This window comes from Anabrus simplex, chromosome 1, assembly GCF_040414725.1.
Source record: "Anabrus simplex isolate iqAnaSimp1 chromosome 1, ASM4041472v1, whole genome shotgun sequence".
Taxonomy (NCBI): domain Eukaryota; kingdom Metazoa; phylum Arthropoda; class Insecta; order Orthoptera; family Tettigoniidae; genus Anabrus; species Anabrus simplex.
The window spans coordinates 142,931,488-142,958,108 of NC_090265.1; the positions used below are offsets into that span (position 1 = coordinate 142,931,488).

General features: G+C 36.2%; 1 protein-coding gene and 1 long non-coding RNA gene across 5 annotated transcripts in view; one reads left to right on the forward strand and one right to left on the reverse strand.

The window, feature by feature from the left end:
- The window catches only part of LOC136885079 (uncharacterized), a 1,401,330-nt gene that overhangs the window by 277,331 nt on the left and 1,097,378 nt on the right, over positions 1-26,621 (reverse strand). The gene's annotated exons all lie outside the window — the stretch shown is intronic.
- LOC137503035 (uncharacterized) overlaps positions 25,702-26,621 on the forward strand; it is a 51,175-nt gene continuing 50,255 nt past the window's right edge. Inside the window, exon 1 of the long non-coding RNA XR_011019009.1 lies at positions 25,702-26,166. This is a non-coding gene — a long non-coding RNA (uncharacterized lncRNA). The remainder of the gene's footprint in view (positions 26,167-26,621) is intronic.

The window sequence follows — 26,621 nt, forward strand, 5'->3', positions numbered from 1 at the left end:
GCTGCTTTTCTAGTTTTCAACTTTTGTATCTTTTGGTAAATAACTTTATTATCATAAGAAAATTTCAGTACCTTGCCAGTATTTGTGACCTCCTATACCTGGATAGTTTCTATATAGCTAAACTATCTTTACATACTGCTGACTGAATACTTCTGCCTTCTGTAAGTCCTCACATATACATTCCCCTTGGTCATTAATGATCCCTGGAAATTCCTTCCTGGAACCTGTTTCTGCTTTATAAATTATTCCAATCCATAATTCTTCTTCCTGTAAGTGAATATTTGCCCCAATTTGTCCTCTTCAATTCCAACTTCATCTTCATATTGTGACCTTTCTTACCTTTAAAAGCACCACTCAAGCTTATTTGGCTAATAATGTCATTTCACCTCTTCACCGAGAGCTTGGAACATCCTGCTTAGTTGGGCACCTCTTCTCCTTACTCCTCTTTGCATCCTTACCGTACTACAAACCCTTAAATACCCTCATAACCATATGAAGAGATCTGTAATCCTTATCTGCAACCTCATTAATGTTACTCCCCCAATAAAGAGCTTTCCTTATATGAACACCTAGGTACTTATGGCAATTCCCATGAGGTACTATCACCCCATGAACGTGCCATCATGTTAACCTTAACAGAATTTTTAACTGAATTCAATTTCCTTATTTCCACAACCATTCCTAACTCTCTTTCTTTTTAAAATGCACTTCCTTAATACTTCTCTGTTATAATATAGTGGGTCTTTACCATTCCTTACTACCTTTTAAATATACACCCCTCAACAACTGTTTTAAACCCATGCTATTGGCTGTATACATTTTTTATTTAGCAGTATCCACTGATCATAAACTTTTTTTTTTAAACCTCCTCATTCTTGCCCTTTTAAGCAATTGGTACTGCCTAACAGTCCTACTTCAAAATCTTCCTTTCTATTGAATTTATTTTTAACTACAACAAAAATAGCTTTATGATCACTTACACAATCTACCACTTCAGTTTCTCTATAAAGCTCATCTGGTTTTATCGGCACCATGTCTAGAATTCCTTTTTCCTTAGTTTGTTCCACTACTTTCTGATTATTTTATGATGGCATGTTTGGAAAGGTTACCTACATTGTCGTGACAAACCTAAGCTGTCTTAGTAGGTGGTTGTAGCTGTCATTTACCTATTTCTGATGCAGACTAGGTATATCTTTGTTCCATACTGGATCCCTTGGTAAAAATCTGTTAAGTCCAAAAAAATATATACAAGACTTCCTTCAATAATTTAAAAATTGTAAGAGAGAGCAAAAATAAAACTGATTTAAAGGAAGGAGTTCCAAAGTGTCTACTCAAATAGCTTTCAAGGTCAGATAGCATATAACAGTGAGCAGTGTACATAACCACCATTGTGTGGCAAAGTCAAAGCTCAGAGTAAATTAGCAGAAATTGGGACCAAGATGTAATAGCACATACTGCAAAATATCCCCTTTGTCTCTGCAAAATTAATTGAGATCTGTATTAATATTTGCAAGAAAACTTGACTAGGTGCATGAAAAATTGTGAAATACTGTAGTTGAGAATTTCATGAACATTTCCAAAATGTTTCAATATCTTTATATAAAGATGTTTCAAGCCTACTGCAAAAAAAAAAAAAATAATAATAATAATTAAAAAAAATAAAAAAAATAGAAAGAATGAATCCAAGACAATTGAACAAGCCCAAAACATTTGAGTCATAGAGTAAAAAATCCAAGACCGTGAGCACCACGAGATAATTTGAGTAATTCTACTTTTAATAATGTTAATGGATTTACGTCCCACTAACTACATTTACGGTTTTTGGAGACACCAAGATGCCAGAATTTAGTCCCACAGGAGTTCTTTTATGTGCCAGTAAATTTACTGACACAAGACTGATGTATTTGAGCACCTTCAAATACCATTAGACTGAGCCAGCATTGAACCTGCCATATTGGGGTCAGAAGACCAGTGTCTCAACCATCTGAGACATTCAGCCTGGCAAATCTACTTTTCTCATTTAACTTCTGGAGATAGGTAAGTTCAAAACACTCCAGACGATGTCATTGAGTCAATGGAGTCAACAACATTTGCAAGAGGAGCATCCAACCAAAAGAAATCTCCAGACCTAACTCCTTACATTCACTTATTTCAAATATCTGTCAAAAACCATGCCCAAAAGACCTGTGGCCATAGTTTTGACACTGGGATTGAAATGAAATACACCTTACAACTTTGTTAGTTTGAGGTTGAACTTGAAATGTTTTATTTTTTATTTATTTCAGTGGAATCCCATTTATAATTGAATATTTTATTCATCATTCTCTTCCTTTCCCCTTATTCAGCTCCTGCTATGTTGTCCCAGTTCAGGTTTCTCCTTCTTGCTCTCCTATTTATTGAATTGACCCACCTTGTTCTAGGTCTATCTCTCACTCTCTTTCCCTTGAACTTCATTGCCACCTATTTTGGAATTATTTCCTCCTCCATTCCCTTTACATGTTCAAACCACCTTAGAAAACTCCTATCATTTCCCTCTTTTAGGTTATCCATTTCAACCTCCTCTCTCAGTCTGTCTCTCCTTGTCTTTCATATCATACTTCTTAGGTATTTCATTTCACTCGCTTGAATTCTCTTCTCTTACCTACTTGTCATTGTCCAGGTCTCTGCCGCATAGGTCAATATGGGTGCATAATACACTTTGTACATTATCCCTTTACACTTCATTGGTACTTCCTTATTCCAGATAAGGTTTTTTTTACACTCTGGTAGAATACACTGCCTGTTGCACCCTCTTGCTAATTTCTGTGTCCAGCCTTGTATTCTGCATTAATTCACTCCCTAGGTATTTGAAATTGTCAAAAATTTCAATGCTTTGACCACTAATTTTCACAATGCCTTTCTCTTGTCTTTCTCCTCTTGATATCACCATGGTCTTGCTTTTCTCTGTGCTAATTTTCATGCCATACTTTCCAGATTTCTTGTTGAGTGCATTGCATCAAGTTGTTCTTGTACTTCTTTGTTGTTCATTACCCAGACCACAATACCATCTGCAGATCTCCCTATTCCCATACACTTCCTTTGTCTCCTTTACAATTTCATCCATAACCATTAGAAACAAAAGAGATGACAGTACACTTCCCTCTTAGTCCAGTTTCATTTCTAAACCATTCTGTCTTTGCAAACAGAGTCTGTACGCTGCTGATACAGTTCTGTACATTGCTTGCACCATTTCTACGGTTTTTATATCCAGTATCTTTTTGACCATTGTTCCCCACACCTTCTCCCTGTGAACACTATCAAATGCACTTATTAGATCTCTGAATGTCATGACCAGATCCTTTCCATATTCTGAATTCTTTTCCATTTATTGCCTCATGCTGAAGGTTGGATCTACTGTAGATCTTCCACTTCTAAAGCTATACTGTTCCTCTTGCAACTCTTGTTCTACCTTTCTTCTCATTTCTCTCTCTAATATACTTTCCAGTATTTTTGCCCCTTGCAATAAGAGTGTGATTCCTCTATAGTTATCATACACTTTTTGTCCCCTTTCTTAAAGACTGGTATTATTATTCCCTTTCCCCAATTTTCTGGCACAGGTTTCTGTGTCCATATGTACTTTAACAATTCCATTGCACTTTAACATATTTTATTATTATTATTATTATTATTATTATTATTATTATTATTATTATTATTATTATTATTATTATTATTAAAGAAGGCAGTAACACAGCATAGAAACACTAGATTCACTTGGCTGGCCAACTGCCGTGTCATAGACATTGATTGGGTGATGGGATCGCTGCATCCGCATGCTAGAAACATGTCCTAAGAAACTGAAATGATCCAAGTTTTGTACTTCTTACCTGACATTCATGTAAAGGTGCGCTTGGCTCATCCGGAAGGATTTGGGTTCGATTCCCTGTCAGAAAGTCGAAAGATTTAAGAAACAAGATTTCCACTTTTGGAGGTGCATATGGCCCTGAGATTCACTCAGCCTACACCGAAAATGAGTAACAGATAATTCCTGAGGGGACAGGTGGCTGGGCGTAGATATAACCACTCTACCCCACCAAGAGCTGAGGTTAAGATTAGTGGAAGCCTTTACCTTCCACTCCTCCAAGGGCCTTCGTGGCCCGTACTGAGATGACTTTGCTTTCCTTTTACCCGACATTCATTCCTACTAGATTTCTTCCCAGATGATATATCTTCAATCTTGTAAATGCCAATTTTTGAAATCATATTCAGTGCATCCTCTTTTCAAGATTCAAGATGTTAGATATTAGATTTCAGGCTTTCAGCAGAGTCCACCATTAGGACCAAGTCATTATAGACCATGCTGATTACATTTTCCACCTAGATAGTAGTAATAATACATAAAATTTTCATATATGGAATCATGAGAATTCCAGAATTGTATTAATCAACATATCCTCTCTAAGTGTGTAGCATAGAATAATACAGTATTACCCCTCTTTTACACTTTCCAAGGGAGCCAAGGAATACTGGTGTAAATGGGGCAAAAGTTTAAATCATCAGAAACAACTTATATATGTAAAAGTGCTCTGGAAAATGAGGTAAATATTGCACAAATGCACATTATTGATTTTTTATTTAGAAAAACTTCCCTCAGTCGAAGGCTACCACAATGGACAAAGCATAACGAAACAAATGAAATTATAATTTTGTTGATTACATTATTTTCATAATGTCTTTAAACTACAAGAGTTATAACACGTAGCAATGATTTCTCAGTAATGAAATTGAACCTCGTAAAGCTAACAAAGACTTAGTTTGTAGTTCCGGAACCTCTAAATTAAACTGCTTCCAAAAATTCACAAAGAATCGAAGATTAGTCCCTCGAGCTCCTATCATTAATCCTATGACTTTAATGTCGTTCAATCCAAATTAATCTTTATAATAAATTAGGGTCGGTTCATAGATAAGCTTTTCCCTATCAACAATTTCTGCCTGGTCTGTGGAGATTTCAAAATGAACTGTAGGGTCTATTATACCGTATATCCCACACCCTCTGATTCCTTGTAGGCTATGATGTCAATTCTCCTACTGCTACCGTTATCAGCAAGTCTGGATACCTCTTCGGCGACCCTATAATTTTTCTTTCCAAGGGTATTTGCTATAAAGGACCGAATCTTGTCATGCCTGGTGTTCCATAGCATCTCTCCATGAGGACAAGGTCCCAAAACATGAAAAAGGGTTTCTATCTCTCTCTGGCAATGCTGACAGAGATTTCCATTCAGGGATTTGCCAGGAAGAGATGAAACAGCGCACACATTAGCAGTAATTTTTATTCCCTCACGCCAATCACTGACTGATAAACTAGTATGATTTCTAACCCAGTTATTTACAGGTTTATTTTGTCCAAATAGTGCTACACCTTTTCCTTTGTGAGGTAATTTACACCATCTCTTAAATTCATGGTTTCTAAGCTCTACTCTGATTTTGGAAGCCAAAAGTAAATGAGTATGTTTAGGTGTTCTTGCTCCTCTAACCCAAGCTCTGTGAGACATTTGTTGCTTTTTTTAATGACATCTCTTGTTGCAGATATATATGGGTTCCTTTCCTATGCAAGCAATTTACAAGTATTGATATGTTGTAGTTTAGATTCCGAAGATGTGCAGAAGAGACCAAGACCTTTAACATTCTTTCTAGAATAAACCATGGCATCAGGTACATCAGCTGAAAGTTGTATTTTATCTTTAGATGCATTCTTGATTAGCTTGTCTATATGAGGAAGAAAACCTGTAGGAATTAGTTCTGGATGAGTTGTTTGGAAAGGACATAGAAGAACTGGTGATACTGAGGAATTTAGTATATGAATTTTTTGTCAGACTGTAGTAAGGACAAAGATGTGAGCATATCTAATTTAGAATTAAGGTTGTTAATGAAAGAGGGTTCATTAAATGCCAACTCGTTTGTGAAAGACACTCCAAGATAACAGACTGCTTCTCCATTTTTAAGGACTGGGATAACATGGGCATCGGATAGGTACAAAGGATCTTCCAAAAGGTTTACCATTGTTGATGTTAATACAGACAGATTTGTTCGCATTAACTGATAAGCCTATTTCTTGAAAACATTCAATTGCGGTTCTGGTTAATTCCTGTGCAGATTCTGTACTATTACTAATGATAACAGTGTCATCAGCAAAGCCCATGGCAATAAGGTTAGGTAGGTGGGATGTTAAGGAAAAGCCATAATGTTTTGATAGTGTTTCCTTAGTTAACTCTTCTAATAGATGATCTGTTGCGATGTTATACAAAACAGGAGACAGTGGTGATCCTTGCAGCACACCTTTTGCTATGTGAATTGGTTTAGATTTTCCACTGGCAGACTGAATCTATGTTTGATTTGCTTCCTGCAAAGCCGTTACAACATTGGTAAGTTTCAACAGTATTCCACGAGAATATAGTGTTTTCCAAAGGTGATTGTGTCCAATGTTATCAAATGCTTTTGTGATGTCTCTTTTTGATTTTAAAAAGAATGGCAGAAAGAATAGAGGTATTAATATGCGTGCCGGACGATGATATGAAACCTCCCTTATGTTGATTAAAGACAATATAATTCCTAAAACAAGAATCAAATATCTTCTCAATGACATGGCGAACAATGGAACAGATTGAAATTGGGTGCCAATTTCCAACTTGTGTGGATCACCTTCTTTGAATATAAGAATAGTTCAAGCTTTTTTGAAACAATCAGGAACTTTCTCAGTATTGAGCATTCTGGAAGCAATACTAGCTATGATGCCATAAGCTATCTCGTTCTTGATCTCATGCACTAATACATAGTCTGGTCCAGGTGCTGTGTCCACCGCGATTTTGTGTACTGCATTAGCCACCTCTTCTTTACTAATCCTGCAGTCAAACGTGTCATCATTTATATACCATACGTATTTCGGTCTTAATCCTATTACTTACCTCAAATAAATGTCCAATGTAAATTAACTGTTGATACTACCCACTGGCTTTGTTATTATTCTCATCCATTGACCAGGAGAAGGGTACTGATAGGTAGTTAAAATATTGTGTAATATATTCTTTTAATCTGGTTATCTTTCTTAGAATGGCTATAAATTTTCTTTCTCTGGATTAACATTTTAATTACTACTATTGTACCTATTTACAACATTAAAACACATTTATTCCAGATGAAAAAACACACAATCACTGCTTCCTACTGAAATAGTCTAAAAATCGATCTCTGTATACACTTCGAATTTCTAATGTCCTCTGTTTGTTTTTCGAATTTATAAAAGTTATGAAAATTATTTTTACCCCATGACAGATGACATATCTACATAAAATGTCCACCACTACTGCACTTGCCTCAGTACCGGTATGCATCACTTCACTATTATCTTCATCTTCACTGGTGGGAGACACGGCTGCTGTTCGTTCCTCAGCCAACTCCTCCACACTTCTTTCCTTTGCAGTTATCACAGCATCACCCACCCAAAGTAAGTCTCTCCATAATCAAGTAGCAGGCCTCATTTTTCCTCTGCAGGCAGCTGAGAGTTGGGATGATTCTTGAGGAATCATACTTTCAAGAAACAATCTGAGATGGTAGTCTGCTCACAGCCTTCTAGACTTTGCAACAAAGTAGACAAACTTTAAATCCATTAGAATAAAATTTGCTGTACCTGGCTCTGCCTATAAAGTGACTTAAAGGAGTGTATAACCCCTAAATCCACAGACTGCAGCTTGCATGTGCAGTTACAAGGCAGGAATAGTAACTGCACGTTCCTCATTTAAATTGACTCATCTCAATAACTTACTAGACATATTCTTGGTTAAACCATGGGAAATTGTTGATAAAACTGAGGTAATTGAAGGAATACGTGACCATAAGGCTGTAATAATGGATGTAGGACTGGTACCACAAATGCTTAATAAGAGGGTCACACAAGACAAGAAATTGTACAGAAAAACTAAAGTTGATGAATTTGGGACTTAATTTAAATCACAATTCAGTTGTTGGATAAGTGAAGGGAGTAATGTGGATACACTTTGGGCTAAATTTAAAGGAATCATTTGGGAAGGAGAGAAGAGATTTGTACCTGTTAAGAAGGATAAAATGACCTCAGACCCTGATTATTATACAAGGGAAATAAGAAAATTAAAAAGAAAATGTAGAATAGTAAACAGGAAAATTAAAGAGGGTAGGGAGAGTAGTGAAACTAGAAACGAGCTAATGAGGGAACTGAATAGAGTGAAAAAGGAAGCAAAAGAGAATTATATGAATGGCATACTTCAAGAGGGTAATGACCACAAAGGGAAATGGAAAAAGCTATATTCAAATATCAGGAATCAAAAAGGAAAAGGAATCCAAATTCCTACAATGGTGGAAGAAGGGGGTGAACACTATTTCATATACTGAGAAAGCAAATCTATTTAGAAGGGAATTCAGAGATTCAGTAGAAGATTGTCAGGAGTTGGAAACCGAAACAGAAGATAGAGAGGGGAGACACATAGGGAAACAAGAAGCTTCTCATTCACAAATGAAGATATTTTCAGAGAAATCCAGCTGCTTCAGCAAGGAAAAGCAGCAGGAAGTGTTAAAATTACTGGGGAGGTATTAAAGACAATGGGGTGGTACATAGTGCCTTATTTAAAATTTCTCTCTGACTATGTCATAAATAATAGTGTAATACCAAAGAAATAGAAGGAATTCTAATAATAATACCAATTTATAAAGGAAAGGGTGATAAAAGGAAACCAGAGAACTACAGACCAATCAGCCTGACCAGTATAGCTTGTAAAATACTGGAGAGTTTAATATCAAAGTACATCAGAGGGATATGTGATAATAAAAATTGGTTCATGAGGAGCCAGTATGGATTTAGAAAGAAATTTTCTTGTGAGGCACAACTGGTGGGTTTTCAGCAGGACATATCAGATCAATTGGATTCAGGAGGCCAGTTAGATTGCATAGCCATAGATCTTTCCAAAGCCTTTGATAAAGTGGAACATGGAATATTATTAAAGAAATTGGAGGGAATAGGATTGGACGTAAGGGTTACACATTGGATAAAAACATTTCTAAATTCAAGGGATCAGAAAGTCAAAGTAGGAAATAATGTATCGCAGGAAGAGAAAGTTTGGAAGGAAATTGCACAGGGTAGTATAATCGGTCCGTTACTTTTCTTAATATACACAAATGATTTAGGGAATAATATAACATCAAAAATCAGATTGTATGCAGATGACATAATTGTTTCTAGGGAAATAAATAACACTGAGGATTGTTCAGAATTACAAAGGGACCTGGAGAGTATCCAATAATGGGTTGAAGAAAATAATATGAAGGTTAATGGAGGCGAATCAACTGTTACAACATTTACAAACAGGTGCTTTAAAACTGAATTTGAATATACTTTGGATGAGGTAGTTATTCCAAGAGATGGCAAGTGCAAATACTTAGGTGTGAGATTTGAAAGTAATTTGCACTGGAAGGATCATGTGGATGACATTGTTTGGAAAGCATACAGATCATTACTTGTCATAATGAGGCTACTTATAGGATGCAACAAAGAATTAAAAGAAAAAAGTTACTTAAGTATGGTTCGTCCATTATTGGAATATGCATACAGTGTTTGGGATCCTCACAAAGATTACCTAATAAAAGAAACAGATAGTGTGCAGAGGTAAGCAGCAAGATTTGTAACAGGGAATTTCAGGAGAAAGAGCAGTGTATCAGAAATGTTAAAGGAACTTGGGTGGGAAACTTTAAATAAGAGAAGGGAGAAAACTAGACTTGTAGGATTATATAGAGCTTATACAGGAGAAGAAGCATAGGGAGATATCCGTGAGAGGCTTCAATTGGAAAATAATCATATTGGCAGGACTGACCACAAGTATAAAATTAGAAGGAATTTTAGTAGAAGCGATTGGGGTAAATTTTCATTCATTGGGAAGGGCGTGAAGGAGTGGAACAGTTTACTAGGGGTAGTGTTTGATCCTTTTCCAAAATCTGTACAGATATTCAAAAAGAGAATAAACAGCAACAGAGAAAATAAATGAAATGTTAGAGGGCATTCGACCAGTGCAGGTTATTGTAAATAAAAAATGTGTGTGAATAAATTAGTTCCATCCCCTGGTCTAAGGAGTTTGGACAGCCAAAGTAGGGGACTGCCTGTAGGGGTGAAGTACAGGTGGGAACTTCGAGGGCCCTGGGACTGCTACGGTAGCTGTGAAGGCCCTTCAGGAACTCTGAAAAGTGGTGGCAAAAAGGGCTCTGGTTAAGATTCAGCAAGTCATTATGCTACTTAGGTTCCAAAATGGGTAAAGAATAAATGAATTGGTTGTGTTCAAATCGGGCCAGTTATGTTTGGGTCCCTTGGCTAAAATTCCTTCTTCATTTGGATTTAGGGGAGTATTGGATAGGTTAATTACGGGTGGATGAAAATGGTTACGATCGTCTGCTGGTCTACTATTGCGTCTAATTTGATAATCTTGCGATTTGGATCTCTTTAATTTCTCCAATTTATTATCCAAAATATGTTGTTTCTTGGTTAAGTCTATAAATAATTTATCTTCAACTGATTGGAAGAAGATTGTCCAATGCGCTTTAGATAACAATTTTGTTGCCGCAAGGTGAGACTCGTATAGTTTGAGGTTAAGGAATGATTTTTTCCTATAAAGAAACTTGATTTCATCTTTCAACCAAATTTTATTAGTCTTAGTTTGAGTTTTGGAAGTTTGTGACGTGATACGATGTTTCTTTTTGTTGTGTCTTAAGAAATTTGGCGTTAAATCAAACCGAATGCACTGTTTGAGAAAATCTATGTCTTTGCCTAATTTGGCTATTTTCAACTTAATGCCTAGATATTGAAAGGCTTTGTGTTTAGCTTGGTTAGCGTCATCATTAAAAGTAATAAACTTCATTGTTAGGTTCCGTATTGAGTTGAGACTATGCTTAAAGTAAATACAAAATTTTAATATTCCACCTACTCAATACTAAAAAATCATGTGATGTTTTTACAAAAACATTACAATGACACAACCAATTCACTTATTACAATGATAACAGAATCGGAATTAGCTATCTCTAAAACGCCTTTAAAGAATAAATGAATAAATGCAATGTAAATGTTAATCTTATACCAGTTGTATAGTATTATTTGAAGTAATTCCACATACTGTAGGCCTATATGAGTTGACTAAGGAGATATTGTAAGTAGAATTTTGTAAACAATATAAATTTATTAAGGATGAGCTGTGTGTTTAATAGAAAAAATTGTTAGCGTAAATTGTATAATATTGTATTCTAGGAAAATTTTCTTTTCTTGTTAATCTAAAATTTAGTACTTGATGATAATCTATTTTAGTGTACCATTTGCCACTGAGGTAGACACCTCATTTGCAGATAAAGAGATTTTGATTTGATTTATACATCCATGGGATAACAGTTGACAAAAGGAAGGATCTTCCTATTTTGAGTATCCATTTTTGCATCCAGAGCAGCCAATTGTTGTCAAAAAAGATCTGAGGTCTTCCAAGCTTTAGGGTTGGTAATGATCGCACATGCTTGAAGCAATGAAGATTTCTAGATTCCCCTACCAAAAAGGGGTGGAGCTTCTCAGAGTAATCAGTGTTGGCTCCAAAAATTACAGTGAGCCTCATTTTGTTGTGTTTCACACCATGGCATTTATCCACTTTGAATGCCAAAGTCTTGCTCAGCAACCCACTGAAAAACAGTCCCGTTTCACCTACAGTAGGTTAAAAATGTTCCTGGGTTCATATTTGTTGGTTACCTCCTGCTATCTTCCATTGATACTCTCTTCCACACTTTTGTCACTAACTGCACTTGATTCCCCACAAACATTTTTACAGATTATGTTATATCTCTTCCTAAATCGGTTGATCCAGCCATTGGACACGCTGAAAGTTTGAATGCCAAGAATATTTTTTGCCACTTAAGAGCCCACCATCAATAAGAATGCCTATAGCTCTTCAAGTAATAAACCAACTTTTTGCTATCTTTTTTTCCAACATGTATGATGAATATTTGTGTTTTTTGGAGTTTGGCTCTCATTCTGAAGCATTTGGTGTTATCCTTCCTCTGTTTTTCACCATTGTATTCAGCATGGATACAGAAAACTGCAACTCATATGCCAGTGCAACAAGTGCTCCCTGGAACTTTTTCCAAAGTTCAAACCTTTCCCTCCGTAGTGAGTTTTCCTTTCCATCTTTTTTTTTTTTTTTTTCATTTTTCATTATTAATGCAGAAAAGTAAATACCAACAACAAAGCAATAACAAAGAAGGATTAACAAATACATAAATGATGCAACAGGGAGATCACAGAAAATTATCTTCACCACTATATGCCAATATAGCTCCTCAAAGAATGAATGTGAGCGCATTAAGCATCACTGCATGACTAGCTGTAAGGGAAAGCTGAAGTTCTGTGCTAAGAGTTGGACCAGGGTGGTTTTATTTGGTAATCATGCTGTATTTTCTCAAAGTGTTTCAGGTTAGCTGCAATGCCAATTTACTTTGATTTTTCTCCCTTTCAAACAGCCTGATGTGGTACAAATGGTGGGAAGAAAAAAATGTCACAAATGGAAATTTGAGAATTAAACACTGTAAAGATAGGAAATCTGAGTGGACCAACAAAAAATGTTTTAAACAAGAAAATGTTGAATTATTATAAGCTATAAATTTCATTTTTATTCCACATTGAAGTACAATTATAAGAAATAAATTGACAATACAATTTATCAAGTAAATATATTTCATCAGTTTTGGGACTAGTTTCAGTCACTTAGTGGCCATCTTCAGCCAAAATGCAAAAAAAATGTTGAATACAGAAATGTAAAAGTGGGGTAATACTGTAGATATTTACCTGATAGTATCACATTTCTTTAAAGGGCCTTTCACAGGCCAGTTTTGTACAGTCTCTCTCTCTCTCTCTCTCTCTCTCTCTCTCTCTCTCACTCTGAATATATGCAGCAAGCAACACCTGTGACTGCAGTACAACGGAGTACCACGAGTCGTTTCCACAGTGATAGGGAAACACTGACCAATACCTCGGTCTCTACAGAGTATATGGGAAAAATCACACCAAAAACAAGAGAGGTGCATAAAAAGTGTATTTCCTATAATATGGAACAGCTGTCAATGTCCTGCTATTGTCCAAAAAGACAAAAGTCAAGGTTTTCCATTTTGCTTAATGCCACACATTTGTACTTGCTGGACATGGGTGACTGTCAAATAACCTGACACAGGTGTGTGTCCATGACATACAGCGAGTGTTTGTAAACATAAATTACGTACTGTGGACACTGACCTTCATATGGGTAACATGACACACCATGGTGGAAATGGTGGCGACACTTCCGAATGAACACTAAGGATGCTCAAGCTACTAGAGTACGTGCTCAATATGTCCACCGTTCGCTCGCACACTTCTTCACAGCAATGAATTCATGATGCTCAAACACACGCAAACACTTGCTAGTCTACTGGTATGGATTCTGCTGTAGGAAATATATTATGGTGGAGCTCACCTTCTGTGTCAATTTCATTTACATACATCAGACTCTTGATGTGGTCCCATAGGTAAAAATCCAGGGGATTTAAGCCAGGAGACTAAACTGGCCATGTAATTGGTCCATTGCTTCCTATTCAATGGCATTGAAATTTACGTTCGAGATATTCACGTACAAGTAATGAACTTCATTCTGGTTCCGTATTGATTTTAAATACCTTGATAACATTCTAAGTCCACCTGTTCAATACACGTTTGCCATTTGATAAAGGGTCTGTCTAAGAAGCTACATAGAACATGTTTGAAGCTAGCCTAGAGGTCATCATCAGCTAAAATAACTTAAAGAAGAAAGACATATACAAAAAACCAGTGATTCATAAAAAACTAGAGATAAAACAGAATGAACAAGTGCAATAGAAATCTATGTTTAAAATGTACATAGCTTCAATCTTAAAATACAGTCAACAAATGCAATGGAATCTGTGTTTTGAATGTGCATAGCTTCAAACTTAGACAAATTTAGTGATAAGTGTGGGTGGGTCCAACCGTATTTAATACAACAATTGGTTAGCTGGAGGAAATGCTTAAAAATTGTGAAGACTGTTAAATGTTGTTCTATTTGTCATGCTTCTGGAAACGGAGTGAAGTTTTGAAAAATCATTACATTTCTTCATAGAGAATACAAGTACAGCCAGGATCTTAAAGTGAAAACAAAAAGCTGAGTATGTGAACAAAAAATGGAGTAGAAGTAAAAATTATATGAAGAGTCGCAAAATATTACCCACTTCCTCTTTCCTCCAGCCCTCTGCTTGTGTAGATCAGGCTGGGTCGGTGATGACCTCCACACTGACTGGCAACCGTTCTGATGTTGTGTTGTGTGGGGGAAACTGTGGGTGAGGGGAGGGAGAGCGAGTGGAAATATGGGAGGATGGATCAGTAATGTGTGTTGTGACAGACTCAATTGAGCTTTGCTTAAGATCTTTCTAGATTATCGTGTCGACCAGCATGTTCCTTTTTTCTTGGATTTTGTTAAGATTATGGATGGGATTGGATTTTTGATCAAGGTTTATATAAACATCTTCTAAAATGTTTAATAAAGTTCCCTTTTTGGTTATATGTAGGGTATCTACATCTTTATCTATGGTGGAGAAAAAGGGAACTTTATTAAACATTTTAGAAAATATTTATGTAAACCTCAATCAAAAATCCAATCCCATCCATAATCTTCACGAAATACAAGCAAACATGAACATTCTGGTTGACACAATAATCAAGAAAGATCTTAAACAAAGCTCAATTAAGTCTGTCACAACACGCATTACTGGTCCGTCCTCCCATCCTTCCACTCACTCTCTCTCCCCTCACCCACCGTTTCCCCCACCCAACACATCAGAACGGTCGCCAGTCAGTGTGGAGGTAAACACCGACCCAGCCTGATCTACACAAGGAGGAAAGAGGAAGTGGGTAATATTTTAAGACTCTTCATATTATCTTTTACTTATACTCCATTTTTTGTTCACATACTCAGCTTTTTGTTTTCACTTTAAGATCCTAGCTATACTTGTATTCTCCATGAAGAAATGTAATAGATTTTTCAAAACTTCACTCAGTTTCCAGAAGCATGACAAATAGAGCAGCATTTAACAGTCTTCACAATTTTTAAGCATTTCCTCCAGCCAACTAATAGTTGTATTAAATACGGTTGGACCCACACTTACCACTAAATTTGTCCAAGTTTGAAGTTATTTACAATCCAAACACAGATTTCCATTGCATTTGTTGATTATATTTTATGATTGAAGCTGTGTACATTTTAAACATAGATTTCTATTGCATTTCTTGATTGTATTTTATCTCAAGTTTTTTATGTATCACTGTTTTTTGTATATGTCTTTCTTCTTTATGTTATTTTAGCTGATGATGACCTCTAGGCTAGGTCGAAACATGTCCTATGTAGCTTCTTAGATAGACCATTTATCAAATGGCAAATGTGTACTGAACAGGTGGACTTTATGGTAATTAAATTCCTTTAGAATTTTATCTTAGATATTCAAATACACATTAAATCACAGAACACAGAGAACCATTATGAAGAAAGTATATGTTTATGCACATCTGCAATTTTACATTTTCAAAATACTCCAGTAGTTCATCTCTAAGGAATGTTAGGTTATTTTCATATGTGGGACATGGCAGTAATAAGTGGGGCCCAAATTAGCCAACCACAAACAATACCAGCCCACACATTCACTGTAAATCACTGCTGAAAATGTCCTTGCTGAATTGTATGTGGGTCAAGGACAGCCAATGTAGGATATTGTGGAAATTTAATACCTCATTCCTTATGAAACAGGCTTTGTCTGTGACTAGCACTTGGAAGGGAAACAGTGGCTGTCATTCAGTTTCATTTAGAAACTGTAGAGAAGTCTCACCTTTGTGGAAAATCCTTGTCTTGCAGGTACATGATAGAGTCACAGTCACTCAAATCAAAATATGTTTATTTGCAAATGAGGTGTCTACCTCGGTGGCAAATGGTACACTAAAATACATTATTGTCAAGCACTAAATTTTAAATTAACAGGAGATGAAGAAAATTTTCCTAGAATACAATATTATACAATTTACGCTAATATTTTTTTCTATTAAACACACACATCATCCTTAATAAATTTATATTGTTTACAAAATTCTACTTATAATATCTTACAAACATAGTCAACTCATATACAGTATGGTATGTCAAATTACTTCTAATAATACTATACAACTGGTATAAGATTAAAATTAACATTGAATTTACTTGCATATTTATATTTTACCCATTTTGGAACCTAAGTAGCATAATGACCTGCTGCGTCTTAACCAGAGCCCCTTTTGCCACCACTTTTCAGAGTTCCTCTTCACACAGGATCCAATTTACAGACCAATGGGACACACAAACAATGCATTCAACATTTAGCATGCCTCTCTCTGGGCGTATTATGTCTAGGAATTTTTTTCTTTTTAAATATTTCCCCCCCTTCTTTTCTAAGTCTCTGAAATTACTTATTAGATTTCACCATTTTAAAGCTTTATTAATTCTAACAGTAGTAACAAAAATTAGAGTTTTGAAGACTCGAGGAACAATACTTTTCATACTCATCAATTGCAAGATGCTGAAAGTTTAGGTGTAGGTTGGTGCTTAGCATTATCCAGAGTGAGTAAAACAGTATGCAGTGAAACAAATGTCAATGAAATGTTATATAATTGCGTTGGAATAGTGTGTGTTCAAAATGTTTACCATCACATACCACACATTATTCATAATATTTCTGAAGATTATATTGAACATTCTGATAAACAAAGCTTGCTATTTCAGTGATGTTTCTTGTACTGTATGCTTTGGGGTTGTAGGGCAAATCAGCAAGAATGTAAAAAATGGAAGTTTTCCATCTAATTTTGTATTTTCTGGAGTGTTTTTATAAATTGGAAGATAATCTGAAATTTCAGAGGATCTAACAACACTGATACACCCATCATCATATTCAACTCGCAGAAGCGCGATTCATTGGGGGGGAGAAATGTCTTCAATTTCTTCTTCCAGTCATGTTGTTTCAACCTGGTAGTCTTGTGATATCGAAATTTAGCTTACATGATTTCATTGTACTTGAAATACTGTAGGTTGTATTGAGTACACAACAGCACAGGCTGAAGAAAGATGGAGTGCAGAATAAAAATGATCAACAAGAGGATGATAGGAACCTTCTGATTCTGGTGGCCTCAGTCATTCTTGTTCTGTTAACAGAGATCTGAGCAAGCACAATAATAGAGTGTGTGCTAATCGCCCACCATGGGCCAGTTCAAATTAAACCATGGCTCAGATCCAAGCCAATGGAACAAGAATAACCGAGGCCCCCATAACTCTATCCAGAGAGCTTCTGTATGGTTTCAGTTCCCACCGGTGTAAAGTAGAACAATAAAAGTTTGATTTCCACCTATTCAATACTTTACAAGCAATTATAAAATTAGGATCTCATCCTTATTTTATTGCTAAATTATTAAAAACATGGGACATGTTTCGTTCAATTATTGAACATCTTCGGCTACATACATTTTTAACAAGGTCAAAATCGGTAATACTATTCTAATAACCTGCAACTTATTGTTTACTGCTCACAGATTTAATCATAATAACTATTAAAATACTTTTGAATATAAAACATTATATATTACGTCGTCATTGTTAAAACAATATTACTATTTGTAGTGTCTGTAATTTTAAAATCTTGTTCTAAATTTGAATACAATGTCACAAGTTAGTCAGATATAAATACATTTACATCTGTTGAAGTTGTTGAATATCTTAAAACTATCAGTTGGATACACATTAAAATCTTTTTGCTACTATTGGCCCAAGCGTTTAATAATTTAGCATTAAAATAAGGATGGGATCCTAATTTTATAATTGCTAGTAAAGTATTGAATAGGTGGAAATCAAACTTTTATTGTTCTACTTTAACTGAATTTCAATACGGAAAAATGAGGATAGTATCATGCAATCCCACCGGTGTCTCGTTGGTCATTTTTGTTTGATATTTAACTTCTCTTCAGCAAGTACTATATGTAGACTACTTGACATGACCTAATAAACTGAAAGACTATAATCCTCATAATGGCATTTAGTGCACTATGTCTTCTGGTATGGGCTAGAGCAATTTTGTTACTTTCATTGATCTGTCTCAGCTTTATCCTTGGCTTTGACAAAATGAAAGTGAGTGAGGTATGAGTGATGCTAGTAATGCCATTCCTTCTGCAGCCAGTCCCTGCTATGAATGGTGTGAAAATATTGCTCATAGGGTCGGTTGGTGCATGCATTTCAGTGGGCTTGGCAGACCGATATGTAACAGCAACTTCTGGCTTGGTGAGGAAAGCAACGGGGAAACTACCTCACTCCTCATTTCCCTAGTACGCCTCTTCAGTGATGCCTAGGCCATCTATGACAGTTGATGTAGCTGTTTAGGATCCAACCAGCCTTCAGGCTGAGGACTAAACATACATACACAATGGCATTTATTAGCCCGTGTCTGACATTGATGTACTCCAGCGTTGCTAGATCTAAAAAATATTATCAAGGTATGTTTAGAAAATGTTTGGAATGATGGCGTGGCGTGGAATGACATTAGTAGACAAATAAGTTTGAGCGGTGTCTTTAAAAGTAGGAAAGATCACAATATGAAGGTAAAGTTGGAATTCAAGAGGACAAATTGGGGCAAATTTTTGTTTATAGGAAAGGGAATCAGGGATTGGAATAACATACAAAGGGAGATGTTCAGTAAATTTCCAATTTCTTTGAAATCATTTAGGAAAAGGCTAGGAAAACTACAGATAAGGAATCTGCCACCTGGGCAACTGCCCTAAATGCAGATCAGTAGTAATTGATTGATTGATTGATTGATTGATTGATTGACAAAAGTTATAGAGTATTAAAAACCTGGCAGATGAAGCATAACGGTTACTGACCAACTTTCTACAAAATTACTATTTTATCTTGCATAATTATTTCAGCATCAAATATCAAGATGATTTTCTATATGGTATATGTCACTTTGTACCATTTTTTGGGAACTTCTCTGTACAACAGATATATTGTGTGTTGTTCCATTAATCATGCAATTTTTAAATTTCACAAAATGGTGCATTACATTCTCACATGTCAACAAAGTGACCTCTTTATAACTGTAAAGTTGACTACCGGTACGACTATCTTACACACTATCATGGAATTCTTAATAGCTTCAACAGACCTGTAGTAGAGAGCCATTGATAGTTAAAAATTAACATATGATATTTAAAAGAATTAAAGCCACAACATGTTTGAGATCAACTGTTCACATCCACCAAAATCCATCCATCAAATCCATCAAAAAGCCCATTTGATACAGTCCTATTGACATTATCCAGCAATTACTTTTTTTTTCCTACTTGTTTAACGTTGTGCTAACACACCCAAAATTTTTCAGTGTTGGAGGGTTGGGAAGGCACCAGTTGTGGCCTTAATTAAGGTTGACCCTCAGCATTTGCCTGGTGTGAAAATGGGAAACCATGGAAAACCATCTTCAGGGCTGCTGATGATGGGATTTGAAAACACTATCTCCTGAATGCAAGCTCATATCTGTGTGACCTTAACTGCATGGCCAACTTGCTTGGTTCAACTAGTACCACGCTGAGGTGTGCTACAACCGTTCTGCCCTTTATTTACTTATTCACACAAGGTTACCATGCAATTAAGCTACAATCAAGAACAAGCGAAACTGAGCAAGTTGACTGCAGATCACACAGCTGTGAGCTTGCATTTAGGAGATGGTGGGTTTGAGCCCACCATTGGAAGTCCTGAAATAACTTTCCATGGTTTCCCATTTTCACACCAAGCAAATGCTGGGCCCTTACCCTTGTTAAGCCCACAGTCTCTATCTTCTCATTCCTAGCCCTTTCCCATCCTTGTGTTGTTGAAAACCTTCCTGTTAGTGAGACATTAAACCTCTAGCAAAAACACAGCTGCAGTTAAAGAAATCACTTCAAATGGAGTATATAAATGCAAAGAAGATAATATTTTGTCAGTAGAATATTTTTGATCGAGATAAAAGTTAATACAGATGTTGATTCCCATAGGAAACCTGAAATATTTGTCCTGAATGAGTAAATTTATAATGTCCAATAATGGACCTTTTATATTGGTATTATAAAAGTTAATGATTTCACAATAGCTTTTGTGATATGTAAGTTAATACATAAGAATACTTTCAACCAACTATATTAACTGGGCCTCAGGACAGGATCACTTTATTACATATGTCTATTAGCAACATTACAGTAAGAAAAGCAGCTTTGTGTGATGTGGTCATATGATGCATAAGATTTGAATTATGTCTGTTCATTGAGATATAATGCATTATGTTTATTTCATACTAGCTGATGTACCCGTGCTTCGCAACGGAATTCTACACTGTATACAGAATTCTAATTTAAGTAAGTGTACACGTTGTGAGTAAGATCGTATTAAATTGCATTGCTCGTAACGTTACCCCAAAAAAGCGACGAGGAAGACACCATGTGTCTTTTCTTATATGAAGACTGGATTAGCGAATTTTCATTGTAATGGCAGGCCCTCTTGCCTACTATCAGTCACAATCAAGTTGGCGAGTTTTCATTATAATGGCAGACACTCATTCTCCATCTGCCTCCTTACATCCTCAGAAAGACTGTTTTAGGAGTTTTCCCAACTGAAATCAACATAGGTCATTACAATGACGTCTGTAGGAATGTCGTGATTGAAAGCAATGCTGTCATATAAAATACTCGATCAAATGAAAAACCGCACTTTTTCTCACTGTTAACGAACAGTCGAACTTTCCCGAGCTGGAATGACCAGGCCGCAGATAGACATGAACACTCCTCTGCCATTATTCCCTTAAGTACGCACACTGTTCATTCCAATCAGCGCCTCAGAATAGGGATTGAATTGCTGGAATATTATGATGAACCAGTGAGTTACGTACCAGTAAGGCCTATCAGAATATTTATGAACCAGAGGAATGGCATGCTAAAGAAGAAAGTTATCTAACTCGCCGGCGACTTCCCGCCAATATTCAGGCAGGTTGTTATACTCGGTACACAGCAGTGATCCCATCTATCGGAGATGAGTGGCAGCAGAAGAGACACACACAAGTTCAATCAAAACCGATTTGCATTTAGGGCAGTCGCCCAGGTGGCAGATTCCCTATCTGTTGTTTCCAAGCCTTTTCTTAAATGATTGCAAAGAAATTGGAAATTTATTTAACATCTCCCTTGGTAAGTTATTCCAATCCCCAACTCCCCTTTCTATAAACGAATATTTGCCCCAATTTGTCTTCTTGAATTCTAACTTTATCTTCATATTGTGATCTTTCCTACTTTTAAAAATCATCATCACAACAAGCAAGGGTTAATGTAATGTTATAGTTGATCAATTTTATGAGCTTTCGATATTGTAGGCCTTCACGTTTAGCTCTCTTCCGAATCTGTGATATTACGGCATCTGATGTAAAGGGAGTCGTCCTTTCTTTCACGACTCCCTCTTATTATTCAAGCGATCGTTCGTTCCTTTGTGCTTTTTCTAATTTTTATAGAGAATAACACCCATGGTATCCCCTGTCTGCCGTCGGAGGCAACAAAAAGTGGCTCCAGGAGCTCTGAACTTGGGAGAGTGGGTTGGCGACCACAGGGCCCTTAGCTGAGTCCTGGAGCTGCTTCCACTTGTGCCAGGCTTCTCACTTTCATCTATCCTATCCAACTTCCCTTGGTCAACTCTTGTTCTTTACTGACCCTGACAGTATTACGTATGGAGGTCTAGGGAATTTTTCACTTTCATGCCTTTCGTGGACCATGTCCTTGTTAGGCCGATACCTTCATTCTTTGAAGTGTTGGGACCCTCCCAGTTTTTCTCTCTGATTAGTGTTATATAGTGCCTAGTTGTACTTCCTCTTAAAAAATAATCACCACCACCACCACTCATATCATAGTCAGTACGGTAAAACTTAATACGACATAAATGATCATAAATTGTATTCTGTATAACTTTTGTTATGTAGTACTTTTCGATAGGAAGAAAAACATAGAAATTTAAAAATTAAATTTTAGGCATCTTCCCCTAAACTACCATTTCATCCAGGGCGAATACAATCATTTATAGCCCTGAACTGCAGTAAATTATTCCCCGACTTTACATACCGATTTACATTCAATTCTATTTACACATTTTCTCGTGGCTCAGCATTAATATGGACTTGTAACAAAAATACAAATTCAAGAATATCTCTGTTATCATAACTGGTATGGTAAAATGTATAAGACATAAATTATCGGAAATTTAATTCTATATAACTTTAGTTACGCAGTACTTATCGAAGGACCACTAATAATATAAATATTTGAGAATTAAATTTTATGCCTTCCCCTAAAAACTACCATTACACTCAGCTAGAATAAAATTATTTATAGCTGAGATTGTAGTGGCTCATTCCCCGACTTTACATACTGACTTTCATTAAATTCTCTTCAGCCATTTTTTCCTGATGTACAGACAGACAGACAGACAGACAGACAGACAGACAGACAGACAGACAGACAGACAGACAGACAGACAGACAGACAGACAGACAGACAGACAGACAGACAGACAGACAGACAGACAGACAGACATTACGGAAAAGTAAAAAGTGCATTTCCTTGTTACTATGGATATGACCGATTCAGAAATATAATTCTTTTCAAATTCTGAGCAATGTACAGACAAAACTCTTATTTTATATATATAGATATATAGATTGTTCTGGAGTACCAAGACTTGTGTCCCTTAAGGATGATGAAAATTTTTATGTTTGTGTTGATATCCGAGTATTTAAGTCCTCCGTTTGGTAAATGGTTGACAGATACGGGTTCAGTTCTAGATATGTTCAGTGTACCCTATTTTGAAATTTCAACCAGTTGTCCAAAGTGTGTTTGTAACCATTAGCCAAGCAAGCTTGTAGTTTTGCATGACTATTGATATTCTGATCATAGCTATGGGACTTCCAATTTTTCAATCCAAAAGTCCCACATACATTGTTCAGGATTTGAACCATAGCTGCCTTGGTGAGAAGCCAGTGACAATGCTATTTAGCTATTACAGCTTAAATAATTTGTAACTGATATTTTATGCTGTATTGTGAACAGCCACATACATTTTGCTTGCTTCCAACACAAAATGAAAAACAAAAACACATACACCCCTATGGCACTACAACCCAGAAGGGCCTTTGTCTACTAAGCGACCACTGCTCAGCCTGGAAGGCCTGCAGGCTAAGTGAACCTTGAACCAGCCCTCATATTCAGGTAAAAATCCCTGACCAGGCCAGGAATCAAATCCAGGACCTCTGTGTAATTAGCAGGCTCATTACCCTAACAGAACAGGGCCAGTACAAAAAAAACATCTGAAAATCAGAATATAATGTTATTGATTTTATACCCAACTAACTACTGTACTTTTATGGTTTTCAGAGACACCATAGTACCAGAACTTCGTTTGCAGCAGTTCCTTTATGTAAATATACCGACCCAAGGCGTGTATGTTTGAGTACCTTCAAATACCACTGTACCGAGTCAGGCTCAAACCCACTAACTCAATTGTCTGAACTACTCAGCCCAGCAAAAAACTGGAACAAAGGGGTATATCTGAACACAAATGCCCAAAACTTGTCTGAACTACTCAGCCCAGCAAAAAACTGGAACAAAGGGGCATATCTGAACACAAATGCCCAAAACTTCTGCAAGTTACAGTTCAAGACAACATTCAGAATACAGAGCAGAACACTTCACAGAATTCAACCTTTTAAAAGAAATCTTCCAGCACAGAAGTATCGAATTCTAAGGTGTACAGAACACATCAAAGCACTTCATATATAAAACAGAATCTGCATTTTAAAGAAATTTTCCACATCAGCCCAAACAGACAGTCTCAACACTCTAGAACAGCATGGAAAACTTTCTCCCCACCCTCTCTCTACATATGTACACACATATTAGGCAAGGGCAGCCTCCAATGCAAAAACAAACAAAACAAAAAAACACCACATCTTAAAATCAAAATGTATACAGTGTACATAATCTCAAAGCATCACCATTCTTGATGAACTGGGATAATATTACTGGTTTTAAGTTCCATTTACTTATATGGTTTTAGCAATGCTGAGATGCCAGAATTTTGTCTTATGGGAATTCTTTAATGTGTTTGTAAATCTACTGACACAAGGCTGGTGTATTTGAGCACCTTCAAAAATCACCAAGACTGAGCTGGGATTGAACCTGCCAACTCAGGCTCAGAAAGTCTGTGCTCTACCATTCAAGCAATTCAGCCTGAAAATGAATACACACAATTCAAATCACATGTGTTAAATTAACACCATTATACAAAACAATCTTTCTAACCGTAATGTTGGTAACGGACACATAATATCAAGTGCTCCTGTCTCGGAAATCAGTTGTAGTAGGCAGCCAAATATAGCTGGTTGAAAGTACTCCAATGTGGTAACTTATGTATATAGATATAGGAAACTGATGGAGACCAGCAACTGGTATATTCTTATCACCACTACTTAGCCTAATGGCTGACAGTGTTGAAGAATATTTTCAACTGTTATTAATCACTCAGGAAGACTTATACAATCTTAAAATGTTTACAGACAATATCAAGTGTACAAAACAACACTTCCACAGATAGGTCTACACAAGATTCGTTTGTCACAGATGGTTTTCAGGAAATGAAAGTATAAAAATCTAATTAATGTTCAATTCTTCTAAAATACAATCATTTTACTACTAAAAGAGAACTTCATAATGTAGCATTATTAGGAACATTATATACGTTAGTACATTTCTCTCATTTGACACAGCTCATCAGTTATGAGACTCTAGTCTTTTGTCCATTCCACAGTATATGCAAATTTAACATTACCATGGCTAATCACAGTTTATGTAACACTTCGTAATGTACTTAATCTTATTTAACACTCGTCAGTAACAACATCCAGATTTATCCCTAGTTAGTCGATCATGAAATCGCATATTTCTCTCTTCAGCAGGAAAGGATGCATCAACCCTACGTTTTATTGATGCTGCCAGTTCAGAAAATAATGTGTCTACATTTTCTCCAGATTTAGCTGATGTTTCATAAAATGGAATCCCAAGAGACGTAGCATAAGATTTGCCTGTTTTCAAGTCTATCCTCCTTGTATTTGTCTGATCACATTTATTCCCAACTATTACCCTATCAGCATCTTCACAAGCATACCTGTCAACTTCCCTGAACCAATCAATTAAATGTTCAAATGATTTTCTATCTGAACAGTCATATACCAATACAATACCATGAGCAGACCTATAATAATTGGGCACAATTGTTCGGAAGCGCTCCTGTCCAGCAGTGTCCCAGATCTGAAGCTTCACTTTTTTCCCTTCAACTTCAATGATCTTCACATGGAAGTCTACTCCAATGGTTGATTCATATCGCAGAGGAAACTCGTTCGCAATGAAGCGGGTCGTGAGACAAGATTTTCCTGTTCCACTATCACCAACCACCACTATTTTAAAGAGATAATCACATTCAGCAGGTTGATCAGAATCTAGCTCATTCATTGTGAATTGTTCTGCACTTTAAAAAACAATGAACTCAAGAGCTATTTCATACTATATTTAACAAACTTTGGTTAAAGTCTCAAGAAACTGTTGCTTTGAAACACAGTATCCCAAAACATTCTCACTACTGATCCCCACTCTCACTACACTGCTATGACAAGGACAAGCTTGACCAAACAGCAAACTATTAGTCACACTGAAGATAATGCTGTGGCATGTAGCAAATCAGATAACATTCCACATGACGAGTCAGAGATTAACCACTAGGAGACTACTTCCTTTAAATACAACTTGACCTTGAACACACACCTGTTAGCACATCTACTCAGACAGCTGAATGAGTTTGGAAGTTCTTTTAACACAATTAGTTGTAAACTTCTCAGCCTTCAGGAACGACAAGCTGCATGCGTGTTCATATTTCTACACTGAAGTGGAGGATACGGACAACAAATGTTATTTCCTACAGGGTAAAGTTCTAGATTACTGTAAGATAATACTTCCAAGGAATGTTAATCCTATTTTTGATAGCATTAATCAGCTTCAGAATTCCCTGATGTACATTTGTTGCTTCTTTTTGATAAAGAACATTCTAGAATTATCAGCATACTTAACAGTAACATGAAGCCCACTTCTTGGTCACATTCTATACCTTACTTTGTAGTAATCATTCTGTCACACATGCTTATATATTATCAACAAATTGAATGTCTACTGCTGAAAGAATATCATAATCAAATAAATCATGTGGCCACAAATATTTAAAATAAACAGTTGAAAGTGAAGTTATTAGTATTCTTAGTAAATATATGTAATATTCACAATTATTTAATATGTAGCAAAATAACACCATAAATTAGATAATGTAGTCATGTCTCAGCTATAAAAAGGAAAGTAGTTAGCAGCATGGTAACTTCACTATTTC